The sequence below is a fragment of the Suricata suricatta genome, chromosome 3 (assembly GCF_006229205.1).
Source record: "Suricata suricatta isolate VVHF042 chromosome 3, meerkat_22Aug2017_6uvM2_HiC, whole genome shotgun sequence".
Classification (NCBI taxonomy): Eukaryota; Metazoa; Chordata; class Mammalia; order Carnivora; family Herpestidae; genus Suricata; species Suricata suricatta.
In genome coordinates, this window is record NC_043702.1 from 36,580,790 (window position 1) to 36,599,492 (window position 18,703).

An 18,703-nucleotide genomic window follows, 5' to 3' on the forward strand; every position below is an offset into this window, starting at 1 on the left:
CAGGCTCTGAACTGTCAGCACAGAGCCTGATGCCAGGCTTGAACCCACAAACTGTGAGATCATGACCTGAGCCAAAGTCAGATGCTTAGCTGACTGAGCCACCCAGGCTGTGTATTTGTCATGACTCTCTCCAACTACCCAGCCACTACCCATTCCATCATTTCTCCTTTTGTTTGCTTTCCCACTTGACAGAAGTTGGGGATCAAAGAATGTGGTTTCAGGCCAGGTTTAGTCTGGTAAATGATTTAGCAGGTTGAAAGCACAGTGCCAACTAAAACTTGTTTTTCTTTGGTTTTCTATAGGTTTCATATTTATCCTGTTATGGTGTCCATTCACATCAATAGTTAAGAGTGGTTATGAAGTCAGGGTTTTGGATATTAAGGTCCATAAACAGCATCGAGGTTTGGTTTATTCAAAGAAACTGCTCAGAACATCCTGCCTTTTCATCTCTGAAGAGTTGTGATCATGTGAACCGTAGGCAAGGAAATGAATTACATTCATGAATCACTTGAGCAACACAAAGCAAAGAGCTGGCTCTGGTAATATTGACTGCCGTAGCCACTTTGCCTCTATGCTACATGCCTGTTTTTCAGATAGCCTAATGGGTGAATCACACTATACTCTGAGAAAGAGACATAAACAGCCTGGAGAAAATGGGTCATTTACATGGGGTTTTGGGTTATTCTCTCCAAGGTTACATTAGAATCCATTTGAAAGCATTAAAATGAAAGCTATTGTTGACAACTAGACACCCAGTATGTGTGGCATGACTTAGCTTTGCCCACTCCCTTCTTCCTGGGAAAGTTGAGGAGCTCACAACTCCTTTCCTGAAGGTTTGTTTCCCTGCATTCTTCCTCTAGGGGGCCAGCGGAAGGGGAGATAGGCTTGATGAGTTTTGCCTAGAACTGAGGAGAAACTGCCAGAGCTCTCTCTGACCTCCTTTGGTCCTGGCACTGTTGGCACGTGTGGGGGCGGTTATCGACACTGGGCATTCGTCACTAGGACACCTCTAGATGGGTTTCGATCACACTTTGGTTTTGAGCTGGAGAGAAAATATCTGAAATGCTTAACACATCTTAAGCATCTCTTTGAGTAGCCAGAGGAAAATATATCTTTAGAAAGTCTGAGGAAAGCAATTTTTTAGAGTTTGTCAATACTATCCAAGATTACCATAAAACCATAACCTAATAAGGGCAGCAAAAGGGCCCATCACCATTTGGCACCTTCTCTTCTTTCCTTGCAGCACAACTTATAAAGGGGGGAAGGGGAGGCTTTCAAACTTTACCTTTAGGAATCTAATAAATTAAAAAAAATTTTTTTTAGTGTTTATATATTTTTAAGAGAGAGAGACAGGTGTGAGTTGGGGAGGGCAGAGAGAGAGGAAGACATAGAATCTGTAGCAGGCTCTAGGCTCTGAGCTGTCTATGTAGAGCCCAATGTGGGGCTCGGGCTCATGAACCATAAGATCATGACCTGAGCCAAAGTCCAACGCTTAACTGACTGAGCCACCGAGGCGCCCCTAAATTTTTTAAAAGTTGATTCTGTTTGGAGGCTGGCTCAAAGTACCCAGGGAACGTATGCCTCTAAATCATTTGTTTTTCTCTAATCTGCCAAGGTTAGCGTTATTCAACCATATAGGATCTGATTTCTTTCTTTCTAGAACATTTTTGGGGAAGCAGATTTTGACTCCATACTCCCAACCCACGGGGTATGCTCCCCTTTGCTGGTCGGCCAGAGAAAGCTGTGTAACACACCATGAAAGATCATCAGTGATCAGTGGTGGTGTGATTACCTGAGCCAGTGTCGCGAGAGCCATGTCTCAAGTAAAAAGTACAAAGGGGCAGCAAGAAGTTCATCTTCTAATGTGCTTCTTCTCCTTGCTGGCCGTTGAGAGGCCAGAATGACAAAGATCGGAAGAGTCATCTGAAAGGTCACAAAAAATAAAAATCACCTCTAGAAGAGAAACGGCTTAATGTGGCATCCACAGGCACAGCTGTTTAACTGCGGGTGATTCTTCTGCTAGGAGCGAGGAATGAAAAGAATGTTGTGGCCAGGACTTAAACAACTGGCGCTCTGGTGAGAATGTCCTGGCCTCACCGGTGACCAGGAGCTGGTTGGAGTAATTCAGGAAATGGAATAGTGTAGACGTGGGGAAGGTCGGGGCACGGGAAGCCCCTCCTGACCTCCGGCAAGGCACCGAGCAGGAAGCCCCTTCAGACACCTGCTGCCTTCCCTCCAAGTCGTGATGTTCTTGTTGCTTATTCTGTGGTCAGTTGGGGGTAAATCCAAACTCGTTCCCAATGCACCTAGCAAATATCCTGAGAACAGCCCCAAGGGTTTTCATTTAATTTAGTGTGAGGCCACGTTTAGTAAGGTTTTAATAATTCTTCTAGTTTATTTAATATCCCATCCCCATTTCTTTTGCAGTCAGGCAGTCATTTCTGTTTGACGAATGAGGAATTAAAATGTAGTTAAATTGTTCTTACTTTCCATGAATTAAATTCACCAAAAAAAAGACCGTCTGATTTACCTTCTCATAGATGAATATGAAGAACACAATTCTGAGGAGTACTTGCTCTATTGGTAACCTAAAGAGCCTTTTTCTCTATTATTTAACACTTGAAAGTATTTTCTAGCAGAGGACAGGCTCCATGATGGCAAGGACTAGGTTTCTTTGCCCATCTCTGTGTGGCTAGCCCTAGCCGAGTGGCCAGTAGACAGCCAGGGCTCCCTAGTATGATTTACCGTGAGAAGTAAGGAAGGGAGGGAGGACAGGAGGAAGGAAGGCAGAGGCATCATCTGCGCTTCTCCGCATCTTCCCTGCCACCATTTTTGTGTGCGCGACCATCACCTTTTCTCTGAAATTCCCTGCTCCCGCCTTCCATGTGGATCCTGCCCTGCCAATCCATTTCCACACTACAGCCGGTCTGATCCTCACAAAACGTGATTGTGAAGAGTTACTCCTTTGTGTTCGGCCTTCCTGTTTCTCTTAGGATAAATGGCAGTTTGAGCATGGCACACAAGTGCGTGGGGCTCTGCCCTGCCCACCCTGCCAGGCCCTTGTCTGGCTTCCCATGCTCCAGCCACCCTGAATTTCTCACGTTTCCCCACACCTGCTAGGACCTGCTAGGGTCCCCCCGGCCTCTGGGTCTGTAGATGTTGCACCCTCAGCCTGAAGTTCCTTTTCCCTTGTCTCCTTAGGGCCCTGGCTTTGATGTTCTCTCTTCCCAGAAGCCTTCCCTGGTAACACGCGGCTAGATTGGATGCCCCTCCTGTGTGACCCCTAGTTTTCATTGTAATGTAATTGCTTACTTTTCTGCTTTGCTCACTAGATTCCAAAGCCTTTCAAGGCTGGGGACTGTGTCTTAATCGTTATTGAATCCGCTCCACCTAGTGTAATACCTGGCTCAGCAGGGGCACTGGATGTACTTGTCAAATGGGTCAGAGGAGGGCAATGCGGTGTAGTTGAACTAAGCTGTGATTTGGAGCCAGAAAGATCTTCTCCATGGCCGGCACTATCCTTGGGCCACACTCAAACTCTCCAAACCTTAGTTTGTCTCTCTGGGAAATGGGACGGAGGACATTGCTTCAGACCTCATGTGGTTACTGTGAAAATTCAGTGAGATGACATTAAGAAAGCATTTAGCACAGAGCCGTCCTGAGTTCCAGCAAATTGTTCTTTTTCTCCGGTCTCTCCTTCCCTTGCCTGCCAGCTAGGTAAAACCATGGATTAGAATAATAGAATTCCAGTACAGATTCACAGGTTTGGTTCAGTGTTTCTAAACCACCTGCGAGGATGCTGAGACGCTTTTGAAAAATATACACTCCTGGGTCTCACCGCATGGTTCTGGGATGAGGTCCAAAAATCTGTTTGTTTTTTTTTTTTCAAGTTTCTGGTACTTAGCCATGATGGGGAGCCTTTGACCTAGTCCAACTTCTGACCTAAAGCAGTGTGACCTGTAGCCTTTGCTGGAACACCTCAGGGATGGGCACCTCCATGCATTTTGAAGTCCCTGTTTATTTGACAGCTGCTCTAATAGAAGTCACTCCCTCTTTTACTAGGCACTATTCTGCTTCTGGCCCACACCTAGCCTTTAGGTTGATTCTGCCTTCTAGAGACAAGTGGATTAAGTCCACACGATCTTCCACAAAGCCTTTCTGAAGATATTTGAAATTACTATCTCTGTTCAAAGAATTTTCTTTTCCAGGCTAAACATCCCTGTTCCTATAAACTTGAGTTTGCTAACTGGCGCCTGTGGGTTACATCCGGTCCACAGATGTGTTTTGTTTGGCCTGTGGTTTGAAAAATATTGAATAAGTTGCCAAGGTTTAAAACCCAGGGCATTTCACCGAAACGTCTGGAGCTGTGGCGTCTCTTGAAAACTCAAAAGAATCTGGAGCCACAATTCCAGCTTTGGATGGGAGATAAATTCTCCCCAGTGTTGCAGTCTTCACTGTCCTGTAATACTGTCTAGATCCTGCTGCTTACATCATGACATGATATGATTTTTAGACCTTTCATTATTCTTATCTTTTCCCATCTGTGCCCCAAAGTGTCATCAGATCTCATCTTTTATTTTTTATTCTTTCTTTCTTTATTTGGTTTATTTATTTGAGAGAGACAGAGGCAGCACAAGTGGGGGAGGGGCAGAGAGAGAGAGAGAGAGAGAGAGAGAGAGAGAAAGAAAGAATCCCAAGCAGGCTCCAAGCTGCCAGCAAAGAGCTGGATGCCAGGCTCGAACCCACAAAACTGAGATTGTGGACCTGAGCTGAAACTGAGCTGGACGTTTAACCGACTGAGCCACCAAGGTACCCAAGATCTTTTAAAAAGCTGTTTATTTTTATAATTAAAAAAACAATATTGAATTATAATTTAATAATTTAACAATAAAAACAATACTGTAGAAAATTTGGAAAATTCAGAAAAATATAAGATGGAAAATGTATCTAGCAATAAGCCTGTTCAGCATTTTTAGAAATTTCCCTTCACTCCTTGTTTTTCTGTCTGCCTTTATGTACTGTGACTCTGGGGTCATACTATAAGTTGTTTCACACACTGCTTTTTCCATATTTTCTACATCTTACTAAACTCCCTCAAAAGATCTATTTTAATAACTAAAATATTCCACTTTATAACTTTAAAAATTTTGGTAGGATAATCAACATGAGATTTACCATTTTAACCATTGTAAAGTGTATAGTTTGATGGCATTTAGTACATTTCTGAGGTTGTGCAGCCATCCCCACAACCTAGCTTCCAGAGCGTTTTCATCCTCCCAAAGGGAAACCCTCTTTCCATGAAGCAGTCACTCCCCATTGCTCCCTCCTTCCAGTCCCTGGCAACCACTAATCTCTTTACTGTCTTGATGAGTTTGCTTAATCTGGATGTTTCACATAAATGGAATCATGTGGTGCATGGCCTGTTTGTGACTTTTGTGGCTTTTTTTCATGTAGAATAATGTTTTTACGTTTCATCCATGTTGTCACATGTGTCACTAGACATCATTCCTTTTCTTGGCTGAATACTATTCTTTGTATGTTTATACCACATTTGTTTATCAGTTGATGGACATTTGGGTTATGTGTACCTTCTGGCTGCTGGAATAAGGCTGCTGTGAACATTTGTGTACTACTTTTGTTTGAACACTTATTTTCAGTTCTTCTGAGCGTTTACCTAGGAGTGGAATTTCTGGCTCATAAGGTAATTCCACATTTGACGAATTGAAAACTGCCAAATCATTTCCACAGTGGCTACACCACTTTACTTACACTCTGATCCGTAATGTTCTAATTTCTCCTTGCTCTTACCAACACCTATTTATTGTTTTGTTTTATGTTAGCCATCCTAGTGGTTGGCTAAAGTGGTATCTCATTTTGGTTTTGGTATTTTGATAGGGATTGTATCAAATCTGTAGATCACTTTGTAATATGGACATTTTGACAGTATTAATTCTTCTAATCCATGAACATGGAGTATCTTCATGGATTTGATTTGCATTTCTCTAATGACTAATGGTATTGAGCATCTTTCATGTACCTGTTGGCCATTTTGTATCTTTTGTGGGTTTATATATTATAACTTATTTAATAGTGTACTTAGTTTTGATATTGGCTCCTTTCTAATTTTTACTATCATAAATGTTGTTGCTATGAATACCTCTATATAAAAGTTGTCTGTATACCTAATCATTTCTATAGGATAGCTTCCTTGAAGTGGGATTATGGGGTCAAAGTGTAGTATTTCTAGCATTGGTAAGAAGGATCACGTTCAATATGGCATGTTTGAGGAGCATACACAAGTTGCCTGGAAAGCCTTTTCAAGAGCTTATGCTGGGACAGCCATCTCTCACTTACTGCATCAGATTGATTGGTGGGTTTTTTCCTCAGAAAATCTGATCTTTCCCTTCTTGTCCTCAGGGAGTTGTTAGTTTTGAACTCCTCTGGTGAGGAAACAGGTTTCTGCTAACTTTGTTACTTACTATCGCTATCTAATACTAACTCACCAAGGCTAGTGTGAACCCAGGTCTCTTGACTTTTCAGATAATTTCTTTCCACTTCCCCTCATTGGCCTCGTTTTGACGTTTTTGATTGTTCATGATTCAAGAGGAGAAATGTAGCTGCACTTAGAGCACTCTAGAAGAGAGAGCAGGTTTCAACACATCTGAGCAGGCTGTTTCTGTCCCACAAGACCCTGGTTCTACAGCCTTTGGCCAGCCCCCCAGTTCTAGTCCCACGAGGAGGAAGGGCAGCCAAAAGTCCCCCTTATTTAGGACAATGGGACCATGATCTCAAAGGAGCCATGATCTTATTGTGCATTTTAAACTGCTGGAATGTTGTGTGTTACTGGGTAACGGTTACTAAGTGCTTTGATGCTAGGACTATGTTGCAGATTCCCAAATCTAGATTTGACCTGCAAAGAAACAAGTGGAGTCTTCATACCATTTAGAGCTGACGTTGTGAGGAGGCTGGTGAGGAGAACGGAGCGTGGAGCCACCTCAGCTACACTCAGTCCGGTCACAGCAGGCCTCACAACACTGGCTACCTCCTTGATACCCAGTCTTAGACCTCAGTCACCTTTGTGGTTGGAATGGTACAGCAGAGGTCAAGGTCTCTTTATTTTCTTTTCCTACTGCTAAATAAAAACATGTAGTAAATTAGGTTTTATTGAAAATCAGTAATTCCTTCTCCTTATTAAAAGCCCTTATTTTCTGTAATGTGACTATCAAGATTATTATGTTTTTGAACTTGGCATTCAAGTTAACATCCTGGGAGTAAATCTTGTTTTCCTAAAGTTTAGAAAATACACCAACAGCTAATTTTAGACCTGAACCATGCTTGATGGCTTTTCTCACCAAATTTACCATGACCTGGACCCATCAGTGGGTTTTTTTTCCCCTGTAAAATTCAGTGGGAAAAAAGGAGAATCGTGGACTTCCTTGTGGTGCCACTTTGATTAAAAATTACCTGCAACTTTTTATTTTTTTTTATCATTTTTTTCTTCAGAGACAGCGTGAGAGCAAGCATGAGCAGGGAGGAGCAGCAGGAGAGAGAGAGAGAGACAGAGAGACAGAATCTCAAGCAATCTCCATGCCCAGCATGGACTGTGAAATCATGACCTGAGCTGAAATCAGGAGCCCGGTACTCAACAGACTGAGCCACCAGGTGCCCCTAAAAATGACATACAACTTTTAAATCTCAAATCTTTGAGATAAAAAACACATTACTTTTCTTATGCCTAATTCATTTTTAGAGCTTTCTCATAAGCTACTTATACACATTATCAATGCATAACACATATATGGCATAAACACTGAACTCTCCGATCTTCTTTACCAGGATGATGAAATGTAAAACATGTTATTAAATACGGTCTATATTTAAATGGACTTGGTAAGTTGCAAACATAGCATTACAGCATAGAGTGAAAGACTGATGCTGTAGTGGCTAGTTTATCAATACCAACCTTTTTAACAGAGTTTTTGATTCTCAAAAAAACTCAGGTTTTGGCTGAATTAAATCACTCAGACTTTATTATTGCTTTATCCCATGTTATTTCTGTTATTGTCCAGATGGACAAGAACAGTGTAAATGACTGCTCTTATTTAAGGGGTACAGAACAAGGTGTGGTGTGTGTATGTATGTGTGTGAGTGTGCACACATGAGTGTGTGTGTGTGTGTGTGTGTGTGTTGGCAGGGATAGGGTACGGCATGGGGAGTTCAAGGAAGGAAGAAATTTGGAAAGTGTTTTTAAGTTTTTGCTGGCTGGAGGTAGTGCATTTTAAGTCAGCATTAGTGTAATGCTTGGGATTTTTCTACGTCTTTAAGTGGAGGCTGGGTGGGGATGGGAAGAACATGAGAGAGGCTGTTTGGAAATGCAGTGACTTGGAGAAGGAACCTGCCTATTGTCATTCTCCTAGCATATATGTGTCTAAAGTCATTTATGTGGCTCATTTGTCACTCCAAAATACAATTTTTTTCTCCATTGATCTAAACTATTCTTTGGCTTTGTTCAAGGCCTGCCAGACTTGAACACACACACACACACACACACACACACACCTCTCTGACTTCTTAGCTCTTCTCATTTCCCCCTTTCCTGAATCTGAGACAGCCCCTAGAACGTTAAGGCGCTCGCTGCAGTCTGTCCCCGTGCCGAAGGAAAACTTGGCGTCCATTTGCATGAAGTGTATGGAACACAGTTCAGTCCTGTCTTACACAGTTTAATTGTTCTGTGTGAGTTAGGCTTATTCCCCCAGCTGTATTTGGCAGTCTCTGAGGAAGGGACTCTGTCACACATTTCTATTGTATATTTTATAAAAACAGCATGTAGTAGGTATTCAGAAAACGCCTTCAGCTCTGGTAGCACTTTTCTGTGAAATGCACTGGCCAGAACAGATACTGACAGAAACTGGTTTGTTGCAGCATAAACTAGAAACAATCTGAATGTTCAGCCAAAGGTGATAGCAAAATACATTGTGATATATCCGAGTTCTGGAGTAGTACATAGCTATTAGAAGAAATGTGTTAGTCCTGTAACTACTGCCCTGGAAGATGGCCTCGATGTATTGTTGTTTTTATAAATAGCAAGAAAGGGAAAGAGTAAATCCCACTTTTGTGATAACATTGTAACCTCCTACATCTATATCTATATTTTTATAAATCAGCAGGAACATGGGGAAATATGTGGCAGGATACATAGTAGGCTGTTAACATTGGTGTTATTTATTTCCTATATTAACATTGGTGGTATAGGCAAGGTTATTAAGTTTTTTCTTTACCTTGTCTTTGTATTGTTCTAATGGGACAACTACTATGATTAAAAGACCCAGCAAATATAAGAGAAAGTGAAAATGGGTAGAGGTTTTCGTGCATTAGAGAGTCCCTTTCCCTAATGCTTTCTGTTTTTCAAATGTTGTATGATTAGAAAAAAAAAAAGGGGGGGATTTATCTTTTGACTAAATTTTCGAATTGAGAAATAATAACTTGGATTGATTTTTGTTTGTTTTCAGCTCATCACATGAAGATGAGTTTTCTTTTTGCCAAAACCTAGACTGTGAAGGTAGCACCCAAACCGAAAGCCCTGATGTTGTGGTTTCTGGGGTGAGGTGGGGAGAGGAGTAGCAGGTTGTTCAGATGCAGGATGCTAACTGACGTCTGGGCCCTGAGAGCTTCCTGTCCCGGGGCAGAACTGAACCGAGCAAGCAACTGGAAGGGCTTGCACAAGTGGAAAAGTGAAAAAAAGCAGGCGCTGCAGAACTTCCTGTGCTCCTGGGCTGACGTGGGGGCGGCTCTGTCCGCAGAGCCCCGCCTCCTGCAGCAGAAGCTGGTGAGCGTCTCTGTGAATGTAGACAGCTCCGCCTGAGTGGGCTAGCTCTTGCTCCCTTCAGGGTGGGGGTAATTCACTGCCCTTCTGGATTCGCGTCTTGAACACCAGCAGAATGCTTCTCTCACAACGGAGGGGCACTCCATGCCCAGGACCTCCCATCTAGGCTGTTGTTGAAGTCACCCAACTTATCGTATCACTCTAGTTTTTAATTCCAGTTCATCATGCAGGCCATTATTTCCAGAGATTGTTCTAAAGCACACTACTTAGGTCACTCTCCTGCTCAAAAACTATGCATGGCTCCCCAGTGCTAGAGAAGAGAGTCCCAATTTCTTAGCCGGGCATTCAACGCCTTCTGTAATATGATCCATGTCTACTGCTCAGCTTCCCTCGCTTCTCTCAGGCTATAGCCAAATGAAACCAGCCCTGTGCATGTCCAGTCTTACGGCATTTCCTCACGTTCTTCTGAGGTAGGAGCACTTCCCATTCTATCTCTTCCTATTTAAATCCTCTATAATGTTCAATATTCATTTCAAAGGCTGCATCTTCTAGGACATCAGATGTGATCACTCTCCCTTCTTCATGTACTTGTATGCTATTTCCCTTACATCCAGGTGGTATACTCATATTTTCATTCTACACCTTGGTAACTCTTTCAAGGGAGAGACTGACTACAACATCTCAGTGTCTGAATTTAAGCTTAGTAGATTTCTTAGGTTTAATCAATCTTTTTTACAAAATCTATTTATTTTGAGAGAGACAGAGACAGCACGGGTAGGGGTGGGGGGACAGAGGAGAGAGGGAATCCCAAGCCGGCTCCACACTGTCAGTGCAGAGCCTAATGAGGGGCTTGATCCCACAAATCATGAGATCCTGACCTGAGCCAAAATCAAGAGTCAGACACTTAACCGACTGAGCCACTCAGACCACAGGTTTAATCAATCTTTATTGGATTGAGTTGAATATGGTTGTTGCCTGAAATACACCTGATTAATTTTTGAAAACGTAACTTTTATGTCTTGGTGGCAAGATGGTGTAGAGAAAGAAAGAGGAAATGAACTGGGTTGGTGTTTTTGTAAGGAAGTGTAATGTGACCGTCCTTTTTATTTATTTATTTATTTATTTATTTTTTACAAAATTTTCCATTTTTATATTATCTAATGTTTTTCAGTCTTTTGGACTCCTCTCTTCCTGCTGCCTTATCATTTCCCTTTGATATCTGTTACTGCACGCCCTGCCCTTGCCAGGACATTGGATCGGGAAATGGACAGAATCCCTAATAGATTTGCATTCCTTTTGACTTTCCTGCTCTTATGGGCAGAAGGGAACCCTCCTGTCATCTCAGCCAGAGACTAATTGAGGTCCTGGTCAACACCCTGCCTTAGATTTGAGAGTGTTTTAAATAGGCAGGGCCTGGAAGGTGACTCAGTTTCACACATTTTCCTAATTTCTCACCCGGCTCCCTGCATAGAGAGGGTGGAGTGTGACAGCTTTCTCCCTTTCCAAGGAATGCATGTGGCATTCAAAGACAAGAACTAAGGAGAGGAAGGAGAAATTCTCCAGAGCTTTAGAATGACTTGACTGGGTAAAAAGTAGCTTTTGAAAGAATCCAGGTTCTAACAAATTTCAGACAAACCTAATTTGGAGTTTGCCTATATCATGAATGATTTCATATGATTGAATCAATCTATATATCTCATATATGGAAAATCTATCCCTTTCAAATATAGCAAGAAATTGCCACCCTTCTGGTGAGTGCCTTTTATTTCTATGCATTGATTTTGCTGTTGTTATTTTTTTAAAGTTTTTATTTATTTATTTTGAGAGAGCGCATGAGCAGGGAAAGGGGTAGAGAGAGAGAATCCCAAGCAGACTCCACACTCAATGCAGAGTCCGACTCAGGGCTTGACCTCACAAACTATGAGATCACAACCTGAGTGGATATCAAGAGGTGGACACCTAACCAGAGGAGCCACTCAGGTGCCCCTTGCTGTTATTTTTAGTTGCTTTGCTTAGCTTCCAATTTCTAATACTCCTCAAAAATTGTTATCACTCTAGATAATAAGAAAATATTACTGTAGTTATAAATCATCTTCTATCATATATTTTAGGAATACCAGTTTATCATTGCCCTTTTTATGAAAAGGGATATATATACCAGATGTTAATAAAAAGTCGTGTCGTATGATTCATCCTAAACAGAGAACCACTTTCTGTATCTGAACAAAGAAGTTACACTTAATACACTTATTACCCGGAAAAATCATCTGGCTGTATAATTTTTTTCCAGAGATTACTAAAACAGCTTATACTGATTAACATTATCAAATCACCCTTCACTTTGAAACTACATGAATTCAATATGCTAGAAGATAGAGTTATACAAAGAATGTAACCAAAACTAAGATAGGAAATAAAACCTCTGTAACAATTTTTCAAAACAGGAAACTGTTGTGGAAAGATATTGTTGTTCTTTTTATTTTACTCAAGTTAGACGGATTTAAGTAGTCTCTATTAACTAACCTCTTAGATCCATTGTGCTCTTGTTTAAAATAACTTTCTGTAAAAGTTAACTCCCGAATACTAATTAACTTAGCTGAAGTTTCGATTTGATCTCAAGTCATCTGAAACTTAGAGTGAAAAAAGATGTGGGTGGTTGGCAGCGGATCCCAACAAAAATACGGCATTTGGCAGAGTATGCCTGCCTTGTTTTGTTTTGCTTTTCTCTTTATGGAAGTGGCCTATTTTTGAAATGCTATGATTTAAATTCAGGGATCAAGTGACAAGTCTGACAAAACAGGACTGACTTCAGCAGAGGTTCTCTGGGGAAAAATGGAAGTGTTCCAGGAACTGAAGGAAGTAACCTCAGTTTCACCTGGAAACATTAGTGTCTCGGGGGCAGCAGATTCGGGCTATATATAAAGAGTGAAGGAAAGTGGCCAAGATGCTGAGCCAAACGTGCATCCAGGAATAGAGCGGCATCAAAGAACTGACAACAGTATCTGTTGTTTCCACTCTGGCCCTGTAAGTAGCAGAGAGGGAAATAGAGGAAGAAAGAAAGTTCTTTCCTTTGAAGCCTTAGATTGTGGCAGTAGTCTTCTAACCGGGTTTTCTGGCTCCCTTCTTTGCTCCCATGCCTGGTGCATGTCATGGACGAATTAAATGTTTGCAAAAGCTCTGTGCTGTTCTCTTGCTCAAGACCCTAGTTCCTGTTTGCCCACAAGATTGGGTTAAAACTCCTGCTGGCATGACACTCCTACCCACCGCACTTATTTACTTTTCTAACATCTTCATTAGCATTAGCTATTCCCCAACATGAAGAAGGATTACTCCTGTGTTATTCTTCAAAATCTAGGTTAACATCTACCTTTTCTGTGTTTCTAACTCAAACTGGCACTGAGCCCCTGCTTTAAAATGTTTTGTACTTCTTTTGTTTTGTGTCTTTTGGCAAGATGCTTTTATTGTTAGTCACTTTGTTGAGAGTAGCTATATACACATATATAGTCACAATGTACATGCATATAGAGTATAAATATACACACATATATAGAAACTATACATACGCTCACACATATATGGGTGACATCCTTTATTAGTGAGCCATAAAGTAAACAATATTTCTCCATGGGAAATACCCTAAAACTAAGGCTGAATTTCTAATCCAGAATTACATATATTTATTGTATATTCATTCTGTTATACTATATTGTATCTTATTGTATTATATTAAGATGACATGTATTGTATCCTATTGTATTATACTAAGAGAGATAGTAATGATCCTGGAGAATCAGGAAAACTAAATTCTAGTCTCAATTTTGCTACTCACAGGTAAATCATTCTGCCCCCACCCCCTGAGAGCTTCAACCAGGGGATCAGTCTCTTTATGACCATCAGGAGATCATAAAGGAAAAGTATCACTGTACACATTAATGGTAACCTTAAATAGTGAAGTTAGATTTCATGTCCCATCCAATGGGTATGAATATGTGGCACCCTTTGATTAGTCAAACAGGGATGATATATTTTTCAGGTGAGTCACTATTATTTTGGTACAATAGATTAGACCTCAAGTACGGAGCGGTTGTATAACATTTTTGAGGTTGCCCAGTGTAATGAAGACCAAGTCAGTCTCAGCTTGATTTTTGCTCACTTGCTTGTTAAAGCTTCTCTCCCAGTATGATGTGCCTCTCTGCTCTAGAGGTAGTATGAATGGCTTATGATCCTAACTTGATTTACTTGCTCTGTAGTTTTGGAAGATCTCTTTAGATCATTTATTTTTCCTTTTGTAGGATGAACATAAATATACTTGTCTATGAATGTTTTTGAGCTTGTCAATTCAATGCCAACACTAATCTTTATTTTTATTGACTGCATATTAGATGTCTGCATATATGAGGGACATTTCTCAAACACATCTTGTGAAATGGCTATGGTATCCCCATTTTATAAATGAAGAAACCATGGCTAGGATTCAATTCCAGGTCAGTATGATATCATATGTTAGCTCCCTACTGTGGAAGAACAAGAGAGTGAGATCTCAGGTCTGCAGAATCAACATCGCCTCCAGATTTCAATTTAACCGGTACATTGTTTCATCACTTCCTCTTACTTAATCGTTTGCGACCAACTAGTAGTAAGGTTGACTTGCCTGGGTTTCTTTTTCCCTTGGGTGAACTATCTTCTGGTGAAGGTGCTAATGAGCAGTATTAACTCCTTGAATAGCTACCCTATATTCCATACCTATTACTGTTTTCACTTTGGAAGAGATTAGATAATTTCTTCATTTTCTGGCTAAATGTAATTGTTCTTCTTTTGTAAGTATAGAGTATAAGTGTAGAGTTAATAAAGAGGTACATCGAGGGTATTACTGATACTTGGAATTTTGTGCTTTTGTTTTTAATAATAATTGTAAGTAATTGGAAATGTTAAGACATTTATTCTGTAGCATAGCCTGTAGGAGACATTTTCAGATATGAAGTCCTGATTTTAAGAGAAATGTTTATGGGGACTCGGTGTATTTTGTACAGTTCTCAAGGGAAACAGATTTTGACTTTATGATCATCATTATCTTCCTGTGATAGAATGAACTTCTTCCCAAATAAAGAGTGATCTATATTCAGGAAGCACTTAATGGCCTCCCTTCAGCAGATCACACAGCAGGGCCCACATGAATAGAGCTAACAAGTTTTGTCCATTAAATCTAGTGACTCGAACAAATTTTTATTATCCTTTTGTAAGAACGCAAGCACTGCCTCATAGAAAAACCAGTTGTTACCTAATGAAGTGTTTCAGCATGTTCATATAAGTTGATGGTTTCATATGGCTAGATTATCGCTGCATCAGCTAATAGCCACTAATAAGATGCTCCCATCTTGCTTTAATGACATACTGTACTCAGAATACTCAAGTATGGACAGATGCTTAAGAATATCATTTTTTCTTCTTGGCTATTGATTAATTCCCCACACCCATTCCTGATTAGAATGCAAGATGTTTTCTTTCAGATGTGGAGTCTTTAATTACTCCATCTAACCCAAACAAGATAAGCAGTATGCCAGGAATTTGTATCAAAATGCTGGAGCATCTTCTTAGACTCCTTACCCTTGACGCTAGTTCCACAGATACGTGACAGCTTCTGTCACCCTGCCTATCTTCCAAGGCAATTCACTAGTAAAGAACATGCGGCTCCAACAAAGGGAATGCAAAGTACACTCCACATGGTTTTAGCAAAAATCCGGTTGGTGGTTTCACTAGGGATTTTGGAAGGGGGCCTACAACCTTGTGACGAGACAGAGCAGCTACACTCTTTCAATGAAACCTACGATGGGCTTTGGTCTTAAACTAATTGCTTGTCTGATGCCACTAGTAGTACTTTTTAAAAGTGGAACTGGAGAATAGTTTATTTGAGTTTTTAAGTGATGAAAATGATACTTTAACACCTGAGTTTTAGATTGCATTATTCTTACTTCCTAAACCTGGACGCTCATGGATCAATAGGGAAGCTTTTTTGTTTTATGTTTTGGTATGTGCATAGCCTGTGTGTTTACTCTTTACTAAGCACTCTCTTGGAAGCTTGAGTTCTTTTAGGTCTTGATAAAGTGAATCTTCCAGCTACCTTTTCTTCGTCACACAACCTGTGCAGTTACTCTTATCTCTCAGGTAACAAATTACCATCTTGCTCCCCCTAGTGGAATTGTAACTCTACTTCAAAGTTTGGGAATGCTGTATCAATACACTTTTGATTTAGTGCCTTATTTTTGGAAGTCAAATATTTTTCCAATTTATTTTTTGAAGACTGGCAATAAAATAAATAAATATTGCATTGGATGGGCTTATAGGGGATGTGAGTAGAGAAAGTGGCTTTCTATGATGAATTTTCAGGTCCTAGTGTTGGCAAGGTTGGCTGTATAATTTTATTTTATTTTATTTTTTTCTTTCGTGCCAACCTCATTTTTTTAAAATATTTTATTGTCAAATTGGTTTCCATACAACACCCAGTGCTCTTCCCCACAAGTGCCCTTCTCCATCACCACCACCTCTTTTCCCCCCTCCCCCTTCAACTCTCAGTTTATTTTCAGCATTCAATAGTCTCTCAAGTTTTGCATCCCTCTCTCTCCCCAACTCTCTCTCCCTCCTCCCCTCCCCCTGGTCCTCCATTAGGTTTCTCCTGTTTTCCTGTTAGACCTATGAGTGCAAACATATGGTTTCTGTCCTTCTCTGCCTGACTTATTTCCCTTAGCATGACACCCTCAAGGTCCATCCACTTTGCTACAAATGGCCAGATTTCATTCTTTCTCATTGCCATGTAGTACTCCATTGTGTATATATATATACCACATCTTCTTGATCCATTATCCATCATGATCAAGTGGGATTCATTCCTGGGTTACAGGGCTGGTTCAATATCCGCAAATCCATCAATGTGATACATCACATTAACAAAAGAAAGGATAAAAACCACAAGCACCCCAAGTGTCCAACTCTTGATTTCGGCTCAGGTCATGATCTCATGGGTCATAGGATCAAGCCCAGTGTTGGGCTCTGTGCTGATAGCACGGAGCCTGCTTGGGATTCTCTGTCTCCCCTTCTCTCTCTGCCCCTCCCCTGCTCATGCTTTCTCTTTCAAAACAAATAAATAAATATTTTAATAAAAGAATTTCAGTTTTTTAATGTTATAATAGCTAATGGTTCATCGTATCAGAATCCTTTTTTTCCCTGCCACTATTTGTTTTTCCCAACTTTGACCCTTGCTGTGAGTTACTTTGTACCCTAATGCACACAGAGCACTAATATTTTGTATATGCTAGTGTTGATGTGTATAAAATGTCAGAAATACTAATATAAAACAAAGGTTAGGACTCTGTTCTTTTGCAGGTGAGACTTTGCTTAAGTCTTATCCAGGTCAAGGCCAGCACTACAATAGCTATAGTGGTTGCCGAATTACTGGTCAGTCGAGTATAAACACCTGATACTTATGAGCTAAAATATTTAGGATATTCCCCCTTTCTTAAGATCATGTAATGGAGACAGTATTGAGATATATATTTTTCCCAAATATTTATTCTCAGGGCAAGTGTTTACCTAGGGAAAAATAAAACAGCAGGATCAGATTAAAAATCCCAACAAAAAGGAATGCCAGAGTATTCTCCAGGCATGTTTTGTTTGAGAGGCTGGAGGAAAAAAACCCCCCCAAAAAACATGCTCATAATGTGTCTGTTTTTGTTTAATGCTGCTTGATCAGTAAGTTAGTTCAAGCATTACATCTAAGCAAACACACAGCTTCTGTCTAGCACAGCATGTACCTACGAAGTTCTGATTTGGAATCTTATGACGCTCGGAATCCCAGTTGTGAAGATTGTGATGTCACAGTGGATATGGCCCCGCGGGGGCTAAAGATGTCCATCCAGCAAGACTCCGGGCTTTGGGGAACAGGAACTTTTCCCTTCCACAGGGAGTGTGAGGAATTTGTATGTGAATCAGCACGTATCTCTGTGTATACACACATGGGTGTAGATACATTATGTGTGCGTATGTGTGAAGGTATCATGGACATGTGTGTATCTGTATGTCTACATGGGACTGCAGCACTGGAAGAGTTGCTTCTTTCCGACGGGTGCTAGAAATTCTGCGCATTGACAATACTCTGTAAGGTAGCTTTTAGCAGAGCTGGGCCCAGAGGTGTTGGGCAGGTGTGCACACCATTCTCCGCTGGGAATTCTGTGCATTAATGACGTCCTTCCAAACAGCCTCAGTGACTGGTCCCGGAGGTGGCTGCTGAGCTCCCTGCTGAGGGCCTGTGTTGGCATCCTTGTCTGGCAGCTTTGTCAGGGTGGCTCTTCTTGGGAACATTCCATCCATAACTTGGAACTCTTGTCTCTCTTGGGAAGCGTGAGCACTGAAACAGCACAAAACCTGTGTACATTCCTGACCCTCATGAGTGACCTGAAGCTTTGCTTAACTAGCTGTTCCTTGAAGTGACTAGTGGCAGATAGTTTGAGGGGGTGGGTTTGCTCTCATCTGTTAATTGATCCCTGTTGGTTTAACACTAAAGTCTTGTCAGACCCTGTTCCTGCTTGTCATCTAAGTCATATGGCTGTTGGGTTTATTTGTTTTCTCTTCAGGTTCAAAAAGGCAGAAAAGTGCGCACAAGCATTTGGCCATAAGCACAGCAGACAGAGAAGTACAGAACAGATAAACAAGATTTAGCATTGTTGTTGAAATCCCAAGTTTGTGTCTGATTCTGTTTCAAATGAAATAGGGTCCTTGCCATGGGGCAGATGATCCGGAGACTTAGTTAGCACATAGTCAGCAAGCCTGTGGAAGGATCTCCTCATCTTTGGGCAAATCAACCAGCTAACGCCAAACTAGTAGAAAACT

General features: G+C 41.0%; 1 protein-coding gene across 7 annotated transcripts in view; it reads left to right on the forward strand.

Moving 5' to 3' along the window:
• ANKRD44 (ankyrin repeat domain 44) overlaps nucleotides 1-18,703 on the forward strand; it is a 313,931-nt gene that overhangs the window by 91,037 nt on the left and 204,191 nt on the right. For 4 of the 7 annotated variants that reach the window (XM_029934167.1, XM_029934169.1, XM_029934163.1 and 1 more), the window contains exon 1: nucleotides 7,633-7,662. The exons of 1 other annotated variant lie outside the window; for it this stretch is intronic. The gene's annotated coding sequence lies outside the window, so the exon portion shown is untranslated. Of the gene's footprint in view, nucleotides 1-7,632; nucleotides 7,663-17,738; nucleotides 17,794-18,703 lie in introns of those variants that run through there. 2 more of the 7 variants (XM_029934166.1, XM_029934165.1) reach the window with 2 other exon arrangements.